This window comes from Octopus bimaculoides, chromosome 19, assembly GCF_001194135.2.
Source record: "Octopus bimaculoides isolate UCB-OBI-ISO-001 chromosome 19, ASM119413v2, whole genome shotgun sequence".
Taxonomy (NCBI): Eukaryota; Metazoa; Mollusca; class Cephalopoda; order Octopoda; family Octopodidae; genus Octopus; species Octopus bimaculoides.
In genome coordinates, this window is record NC_068999.1 from 28,460,394 (window position 1) to 28,471,150 (window position 10,757).

Consider the following 10,757-nt stretch of genomic DNA (forward strand, 5'->3'; position numbering starts at 1 on the left):
TATCTTTATATATGTGTATGTATATATTTGCTTACCCAGTGTAAGCTATGGACATATAAGAGCTGCTGCAATATCCAAAGGGAGGCTAACTAGTAAGATAGTTTTTGTATGTTGCAGATGTTCAGGAGCAATAAACACTGAAAATGTGCAGAGAACAACTTCTGCCACATTCCAGGGTGAAAAACTAGAAGTGGTTGATAGCTTCCGATATCTAGGTGACCAAGTCAGTAGCGGGGAAGGGTGCGCTGAAAGTGTAGCTGCTAGAATAAGAATAGCCTGGGCAAAGTTCAGAGAGCTCTTACTTCTACTGGTGACAAAGGGCCTCTCGCTCAGAGTAAAAAGCAGACTGTATGATGCATGTGTACGAACAGCCATGCTACATAGTGAAACATGGGCTGTGACTGCTGAGGACATGCGTAAGCTCGCAAGGAATGAAGCCAGTATGCTCCAATGGATGTGTAATGTCAGTGTGCATACTCGACAGAGTGTAAGTACCTTGAGAGAAAAGTTGGACCTAAGAATCATCAGTTGTGGTGTGTAAGAGAGACGACTGCGCTGGTATGGTCACTTGGCGAGAATGGATGAGGATAGCTGTGTGAAAAAGTGCCACAGCCTAGCAGTTGAGGGTATCTGTGGAAGAGGTAGACCCAGGAAGTCCTGGGATGAGGTGGTGAAGCACGACCTTCGAACATTAGGCCTCACCGAGGCAATGACTAGCAACCGAGACCTGTGGAAATATGCTTTGTGTGAAAAGACAAGTGAGACCATAACCGTGGCCTTTACCAGGATTGTGGGCAGCCCACTTATGCGTACCTTTCCTTCTTTGGACACAAAACCCTGCTTGCGAAGACCTGTTGAGACAAGTGAAATCAAAATCGAAATTGAACCAATTTTGATGACTGGCACCCATGCCAGCCTTCCCTCATTAGACACTAAATTCAGCTTGTGAAGACCTGTTGGGGCAAGTGAGATCGAAACTGAACCAAATTTGATGACCGGCACCCGTGCCAGTGGAGCGCTAACAGCACCATCTGAGCGGGATCACTGCCAGAGCAGCGGTCTCGCTCCTGTGCCGGTGGCACGTAAAAAATACCATTTGAGCGCGATTGTTTCTAGCTTTGCCTTACTGGCACTTGTGCCGGTGGCATGTGAACAAAACATTGACTGACTCCTGTGCAGGTGGCATATAAAAAACACTATTTGAGCGCGGGCTGGCCCTCGTGCTGGTGGCACGTAAAAAGCACCCACTACACTCTCGGAGTAGTTGGCGTTAGGAAGGGCATCCAGCTGTAGAAACTCTGCCAGATCAGATTGAAGTCTGGTGTATCTATCTGCTTCGCCAGTCCCCAGTCAAATAGTCCAACTCCTGCTAGCATGGAAAGCGGACGTTAAAGGATGATGATGATAATGATATATATGTATGTGTGTGTGTGTGTGTGTGTGTGTGTGTGTGTGTCTATATATATATATATATATATATGTATGTATAGATCATCATCATCGTTTAACGTCCGCTTTCCATGCTAGCATGGGTTGGACGATTTGACTGAGGACTGGCGAACTAGATGGCTACACCAGGCTCCAATCTGATTTGGCAGAGTTTCTACAGCTGGATGCCCTTCCTAACACTAGCCACTCCGAGAGTGTAGTGGGTGATTTTACATGCCACCGGCACGAAGGCCAGTCAGGCGGTACTGGCAACGGCCATGCTCAAAATGGTGTATTTTATGTGCCACCTGCACAGGAGCCAGTCCAGCGGCACTGGCAATGACCTCGCTGGAATGTCTTCTCACGTGCCAGGAAGGCGACGTTGGTAACGATCACGCTCAAATGGTGCTATTTATGTACCACCAGCACGGAAGCCAGACAGCTGCTCTGGCAATGATCATATTCGGACAGTGCTCTTTGCACTCCACTGGTACAGGTGCCATCATAATTTCACTTTCACTTGCCCCAACAAGTTTTTGCAAGCCGAGTTTAGTGTCCAATGAAGGATATGTTGGCACGGGTGCCAGTCATCGAATTTGGTTTGATTTCAATTTCACTTGCCTCAACAGGTTTTCGCAAATGGAGTTTAGTGTCGAATGAAGGAAAGGTATGCACAAGTGGGCTGGCTACACCCCTGGCAGAGGCCTCGGATTATGCTCTCACTTGGCTTGCCGGGTCTTCTCACGCACATCATATTTCCAAAGGTCTCGGTCACAAATTATTCACTCAGTGAGGCCTAATGCTCGGAGGTGATGCTTCAACACCTCATCCCAGGTCTTCCTGGGTCTACCTCTTCCACAGATTCCCTCAACCGCTAGAGTGTGGCACTTTTTCACACAGCTATCCTCATCCATTCTTGCCACATGACCATACCAGCGCAATCATCTCTCTTGCACACCAGAACTGATGCTTCTTAGGCCCAACTTTTCTCTCAAGGTACTTGCACTCTGTCTAGTATGCACACTGACATCACACATCCAAGGAGCATACTGGCTTCATTCCTAGTGAGCTTACGCATGTCCTCAGCAGTCAGGGCCCATGTTTCACTGCCATGTAGCATGGCTGTTCGTACACATGCGTCATACAGTCTGCCTTTTACTCTGAGTGAGAGGCCCTTTGTCACCAGCAGAGGTAAGAGCTCTCTGAACTTTGCCCAGGCTATTCTTATTCTAACAGCTACACTTTCAGTGGAAGCTATCAACTACTTCTAGTTTTTCTCCCTGGAATGTGACAGAAGTTGTTTTCTGTACATTTTCAGTGTTTATTGCTCCTGAACATCTGCCACATACAAAAACTAACTTCTTAGTTTACCTTCCTTTGATATTGCTGCACCTCTTATGTGTCCATAGCTTACATTGGATACATCTTATAGAGTTTCTACCGGCACCTTTTCTACAGATCGAGCAAGGCCATCTACTCCCAGGAGCATCCTGTCTTGAATTCCTGTGTTATTGCGTGGAGGACTATGCTAAATAGGAGGGGGCTGAGGACTGAACCTTGGTGGACCCCTACCTCTACCCGGAATTCTTCAAAGTACTCGTTGCCAACTCTCACCTTACTGACAGCGTCCCTGTACATGGCTCGCACAGCTCTCACTAACCATTCTTCTATCCCAAGTTTCCTCATTGACCACCAGATACGGGATCGGGGGACCCTGTCAAAGGCTTTCTCCATGTTAACGAAAGCCAGGTACAGAGGCTTATCTTTGGCTAGGTATTTCTCCTGCAGCTGTCTTACCAGAAATATAGCATCAGTCGTGCTTTTCCTTGGCCCGAACCCAAACTGCATCTCATCTAAACTGACTCTGTCCCTAATTAGTTGGGCTATGACCCTCTCCGTGACTTTCATTACTTGATCTAATAACTTGATACCTCTGTAATTATTTGTATCTAAAGCGTCACCTTTACCTTTGTAGCAGTTGATTATGGTGCTGCTAGCCCAGTCATTGGGTATGACTCCTTTGTGTATCACCTGGTTAACAGTACGGGTGACTAGGCTATAGCCGACACTGCCAGATATTTTGAGCATCTCTGCAGTGATTGCTGATGGGCCTGGGGCCTTTCTTGTGTTCATACTCTTGATCGCTTTATCTACCATGATACTGTCAACTCGGATAGCTGGTCCCTCTGTTGGGTCCACATTCAGCAGACTCTCTCCCATTCATTATCTTTATCAAGCAACCTTTCATAGTGGCATCTCCAAACCTCTTTCTTTGCAGCCTTGTTTAGTGCAAGTGTACCATCATCCATGTGAACACATTTCTCTCCCACGACATCACTATTCTCTCTCACACACTGTCTTGCAATCCGAAATACCACAAGTCTTTGGTCCTCACGGCGCAGAACATTGGTAAATTCTTTCTTATCTGCTTTCCCTCTGACTAAATAAACCTGTCGCCTAGCTTCCCTTCTGGCAGTCTGATACAATTCCCTGCTACCACCGTTCTTCCAGTCCTTCCAAGCCTGTTTCTTTTGTCTAATAACCCTGTCAACAACATTGTTCCACCACCACATTATTTTGGGTTGAGAGGGGACTTTGCACCATCCACAGATCTGGTCAGTGGCCCTCAGCAGGTTGTCCCGTAGAAATCTCCAATTGTCTTCCACATTATGTGATGCTATATCCACTTCTATTTCATCAAATGCTTTGAGCAAGACGTTTCTAAATCTCTGTCCATTTGCAGGATCTTAAAGCTTCCAGACCCTTCTCCTCCATGCTGGTCGTCTTCTGGGCAACCACTTAGCCGTGATCCTGAAGCCACTAACTACTAGTCTATGTCATGGAGTACATTGTTTGCCTGGGAAGGTTTTGGCATTTATAAGCAGTCGTCTTTCCCTTTTCCTGGCGAGGATGTAGTTAATTTGGCTAGTGTGTCTGCCAGAACGGCAGGTTACTAGGTGACTTGCAGGTTTCCTGAAGTTAGTATTGCAAACCATAAGGTCATTTGCATCATAGAACTCCAACAGCCTGGTTCCCTCCTCATTGCGGGAACCAAAACTATAGCCTCCATGTTACGCCATGGAAGCCCCCTGAATGTTGTCCAACATGTCCACTGAAGTCACCAGCCACAAAGAGGTCCCTGTCATTTGTCGACGAGGTAGTCTGCAAGAAGGTGTCATAAAATCGGTCTTTCTGTCCATGGGGTAGCCCGGGCTGAGGGGCATAGGTCGAGATAATGGTTGTTAACCCATGGTGAAGGACTAATCTAATCTTAAGTATTCTATCGCCTACTCTAGCTACCTCGATTACCTTATCCACCCATTTCTCCGCAAGAAGTATATCCACGCCCCCATTATAAAGTTAGCTGTATATATTAAGCTATTTTAAAGTAATGAATTAAAAGATTGATAATGATTAGCAAAGTTCATATGACCTAGCCATGTGGTAGCATTGGTTTGTAAATTAATTATTTCAGAGAGTGTCGGAAGTCAAGTCTGCAGTTCAGTGCAGACTTAATATGGAATAGTATAAAGTACTTTTTATTCAAGCATAGCAGATGCTTCATAGAATTCCAATATGATGTATGCCTGTAATAGTTAGCTTTCTCCAAAATTGTTCATTGTATCTTAAAGTGGGTAGAAGCAGTTACTTTTAATTATCATATATGTTCGGATAAATTTGTTACTGACTTATTCTCAGGATATGTGAAAGAATTCCTACATGAATAAAGTTTCATTTTGAAGCTATTTTCTGTGGCCTCTATCTAAGGATATTGTCAGTCTGTAACCTAGCACTTTATAAAACATTTTTGATAGAGCAATTACCATTTAATGAGCAGCATCCAATGTTGTGGGGAGGGGTTTGTGCTAATTAATGAATGAGGTAAAATTTTTGCAATGAGAATAGCTAATATTTTGGGGTTTTTCTGTTAAAAATTCTGTAATATTTATGGTCTCATGGAAAATGACTTGATATCAAATTTTAAAATTCCTTAGCTACATTAGTTCTAATGCTTGTTATATGTTAGGTTACACCACAAAACCTTTCTAATTTTGTGAGACCATCTTAGCATTGGTGACATAGGAGATCTACTCAGTGAATCTGCTCTTACTGTATCATTGTAGTATGAGGAGACATTAAAGATTTTCTTGTCTTATGACAAGGTGGGAATTCACTTACCTGTATTACTGTTTTTGAGAATACAGAGAAGGCGACATTGTAGAATGCCTTTTCATTAGGCTTTGATACAGCTTAAAGGTATCAGATAGTAAATCAGGATTGATATCTAAAAGATTAATACTACTAAGATTGTTAATTAATTTTTTTAAGCCCATCTGCTGGAAGAATACAATAAGACCTCCTAAGGCCATTGTCATGCCTGTTCATATTACAAATGATAATAAGGCCATCGTCTCTGTATAGACCCATTGTAAAAAAAGGAAATTCTTTATGTAAGTGGCACCATTTCTGTTGGATGCTGCACCCTGATGACAGTTCACACTGCACTACTTCACTTTTTTTTTTCAGCTATTGAATTTCCTACATGGTTTAATTCTGGAAAAAGGTGTGGAAACTGATACATCCTTTTGCTTAACAAATGTTCAATGCTATTCTAGAAGATATGTATAACAAAAACGGAGGAGTAGATGAAAACTGGTTATGTAAAGGTGTTGTATAGTGAAACTGTATACCCCTCCCAGTAAAAAGTGGTAGGATCCAGCCATTATAAATAGACCAGTAGCTGGTCGTCAAGAATTGACAGTTCTAGTTGGTGTCTTGTGGAGCTATCAGCTATAGTAAGACAGAAGTTGGTGTATTACTATTCCGGTATGAAGAGATACAATGGTATCCAATGACTAGTAACTTTTGTGGCTACTAGCATAAAACAGCAACTACCGTACAACGGCAGTCACCCACTTTACAACAGTGGTGATAAGGGAAAAGAAATTACGCAGAGTGAAAAAAAAAACATTCATGCAGCATTTAAACTAATTCACGTGGAAAATTAACTAACTCGACAAAAATCTTGTGCAATCTTATGAAAATTGTAAAATATGGAAGACTTGTTAGCTGGGGTAGTTGAGGTGCAAAAACAGCAACAACAACAACTCAAGGAACAACAAGGATTGCAGCAGCAAATGCTACAACTAATGAAGTTCACAACCAAACCAGAGAATACATTTTTGCCTGACCATGTAGCAAATTCCACAAGCGAATTGAAATATGACCCCGAAGGAGGAGTAACCTTCAAGGCTTACTTTCGAAGATTTGAAGAAATTTTGGAAAAAGAATGTCAGGATTGGACGGACAAAATGAAAATGCTTCTAGTTTTAAGAAAACTAGTGACAGCAGAGCTTGAGAAGTATACTAACTTCGTATTGCCATAAAAAGTGTCCAACATAAATTTCACCGACACAGTTGACATTTTGTGCAAAATGTTTAGTGAAAAGAGCTCACTATATTTTGGGCAAAATGTTTAGTGAAAAGAGCTCACTATATTAGAAATTGTTTAAACATAGAAAAGAGCAAAGATGAAGACTTCACTACTTACACAGGCAGTCAACAAAGAATGTGAGAGATTTAGGCTAGATATACTTTCTCCAGATTCTTTCAAGTGCTTGATTTTTTGCACAAGGATTGACAGATAAAAGGGATGCAGAAATCCAAACAAAAATTCTAGCAAAATGGGAAATGAACCAAGATTTGACATTGCAGAAACTGTCAGAAGAGTGTGTCATGATATTAAAATTAAGGCATGACATAGAAGAAATTCAATGGAAAGAGTGTTTTCACATAAGATTAGTGCAAAAAAGTCAAAAGACAAATAAAGTTTTGCAGGAAAAGCAGAAAAAATATCTGGATGTAGACCCATGTATGGCATGTGGTGGGATGCACCTGAAAAAAGATTGTATAAAAAAGCAAAGTGTTTCCGCAGTGGGTTTACAGGACATATAAAATCGTACTGCAAAACTAGAATGATAGGAAAATGGAACAAACAAGAAAAAATGAATAGTTTGTCAGCAGGAAAAGTTTTGACTACAACAGATGGAAAATTCGTGCGTGTAAGAATTAAAACCACAAGTGTCAGAATGTAATTAGACAAGGGAAGTGACATCATAATCATAAATGAGAAAATGTGGGAACAAATGAGTAAGCCAAAATTAAGTAGTACAAACAAAATAGCATATGGTGTTACAGGAAGAAAATTATATTTCACAGGCAAATGCATTTGTAGTATAATGTTCAAAGGTCGAATCAAAAATGTGAATGTTTATGTGTTGAAAAAAATTTATGAATTTATTTGGCACCGAATGTGGAGAAATTTAATTTATAGTATACACTCACAAGCGTTTTGTGCAATAATGTAAATGGAGCAGTCAAGCAATCAAGTGAGGTTGATGAACTGAGACAAAAAATGAAAGAAACTTTCCCAAAAGTTTTTTTCGTAAGGTTTATGCTGTTGTACAAAAACAAAAGCAAGGATTGCTATCAAATAAAATTCAACACCTATTTTCAGGCCCAAACAGAACATGCCGTTTGCAGCAGTAGACCAGTTCAATAACGAACTAGAGAGGTTGGAAAGTATGAATATAATTGAAAAGCTTGGCCATGCAGACTGGGCAGCACCAGTGGTCAGTGTAAAAAAAGAAAAATAAGCTAAGAGTGTGCACAGACTTCTCAACTGTCTACTCACACAATTACCCACTACCAAGCCCAGAAGAAGTATTTGCTAAACTAAACAGAGAGAAAATTTTCTCGAAGTTAGGCCTCTTAGAGGAGATTGCACACATCTACTAACAATCAACATGCAGCGTGGATTGTACAAGTCCAAACGACTGCCATTTGGAGTAAAAGTGGCACCCACTATATTCCAACAAATAATGGATGCAATGTTCAGTGATTGCGATTTCGCCATTGCATACCTTGATGACATTTTGATAAAGAGCAAGTCTCGGATGCAACATGTCGAATACATTAAGTATTTGAGAGAATAAGTGAATATGGGCTAAAGCTGACAGAAGAAAAATGTGAATTTTTGATGAAAAAAATAAAATACTTAGGTTAAGTAATTGACAAAAATAGATGCAGACCGGACCCATCAAGAGTGACCAATACAAACGTGACAATGTTACAAACATTCTTAAGCATGGTAAATTATTACCAAGTGTATATCCCAAATATACATATGGTAAAGGCATCGCTTAATGAATTACTAAAAGACAATGCCAAATGGGTTTGGACAGAGAAATGCCAGAAAGCATTTAACAAATTAAAAGATGCATTAACTTCAGCTTACACATTTCAACCCAAAGTTAGAAATAATACTAGCTACAGATGCTAGTGAGTATAGGATAGGAGTATGCTCCTACACAAGGATAACGATGGCAGGAGAAAGGCCATAGCTCACACATCAAGGACATTATTGCCGGCGGAAATGAGCTATAGCCAGATTGAAAAAGAAGTGTTGGCTATTATATTTGGCATGAAAAAGTTCCACAGATTCAATTACGGCAGACGTTTTTGGTTGCAAACAGACCATAGACTTCTAATAACGATATATGGATCCATGAAAGGAATCCCAACACATACAGGAAACAAACTGCAGTGGTGGGGTACCATTTTATTAAACTGCGATTATAGAATAGAATATCTGCCTTCAAAAAGGTTGGGGCATGCTGATGGTCTATCTAGGTTAATTCCAAGAAATAACGAACCACTGAATGGATTTTTTTTCACTCCAGTAGAATTAATGTTTGCCAGAAAGAGGAAGTCAGTATTCGATCAACTATTATCAGTGAAGAAAAAATATCTGCTAGTAAAGACATGCCAAAATTCTGGGAAGGAGAAATTGTAACATACATTGGAAGAATGATGTATGATGTAAGAAGCAGAAATGGAATTGAAAGGAGACACAGAAATCAGCTTAATGAAAGAGTCATACAAAAAGAAACCAACAAGAGCAGAAATACCAATGGATTGGCTATGTGACATTTTTCAGGTTCCAACACCATTGCAAGAAGTTGAAATCACATGTACAAGGAAAAGGCAGAACACTGAATTCCTTAAAGTAGACCCTAAGAAGAAAAGAGATATTGAGTATATATAAAAAATTAAAAAAATGAGGAGGTGGGATGAATAAAAGAAATTGATTGTTTAATAAAATGATTAAAAGGGGAGATGTATAGTGAAACTATACCCCTCCCGGTAAAATGTGGTAGGATCCAGCCATTATAAATAGACCAGTAGCCGGTCATCAAGAGAGGGTCGAGAGTCAACAGTTCTAGTCAGTATCTTGTGGAGCTATCAGTGATAGTAAGACAGAAGTTAGTGTATTACTATTCTGGTACAAAGAGATACAACAGTATCTGATGACTAGTAACTATTGTGGCTACTAGCGTAAAACAGCAACTACTGTACAATGTCAATCACACATCACACCAGTGGAAGGAATCTACTTTATAACAAAAGGATAACTGGGAGTTTTTATAATGTAACTGCTGTAATTTACAAACTAGTTTTATAGCTGAAGCAGGGTACCAGTCATAAGGTACATGGTGGTGGAATAGCATTGTATTAGGTCATCTAGTATGAAATTTGTAGAAAAGAAAAAAAAATGTTTGCTAATGTCTTATAAATACAAGGAATAGTTTTATTCATCAAAGTATGCACCCATATTGTCAATACACTTTTGCCATTTCAGTGGTAGCTTGTCCAGCTTGGAACTGTAAAAGCCTGGCAATCTAGAGTCAATGAAATCTTGGAAGGCCTGTTTTACAGCATCGTTGGAAATAAATATTTTCCTATCAAAAAGTTATTCAAATTTTGGAAGAAGTGGTAGTCAATGGGGGCAAGATCAGGTAAGTATGGTGGATGATGGAGAACTTCCAACTCCTGTAGTTTCGCCAATGTCATTTTTGTGATGTATGGTCTGGCGTTGTCTTGCAGTAAAATTGGAGTGGATCTGTTGACTAATCTAGGTTGTTTTTTAGTAAGTTTCTGCATCATTTGGTCCAGTTGGCTGTAGTATACTTCGGCCATGGTTGATGAGCCAGGTTTAATGAAATCATAATGGATCACACCTGCATCTGACCACCAAACACACACCAACACTTCTTTTGATGAATTTTGCTTTTTGGATTGTTTTGGTGGCTCGTCTTTGTCCAACCATTGTGCTGAACATTTATGGTTGTTGTATTGGATCCATTTCTCATCACGTTACAATTCGTTTAAAAAATGATTCATTTTTGTGATGAGAAAGTAGCATAATGCAGGCTTCCAAATGTTGCTGTTTCTGATTTTCATTGAGTTCATGTGGAACCCACTTATCC

The 10,757-nt window shown here is 40.4% G+C and overlaps 1 protein-coding gene across 2 annotated transcripts in view; it reads left to right on the top strand.

Annotated features, from left to right (window-relative positions):
* LOC106878418 (sodium/potassium-transporting ATPase subunit beta-1) overlaps nt 1-10,757 on the top strand; it is a 58,586-nt gene that overhangs the window by 4,569 nt on the left and 43,260 nt on the right. The gene's annotated exons all lie outside the window — the stretch shown is intronic.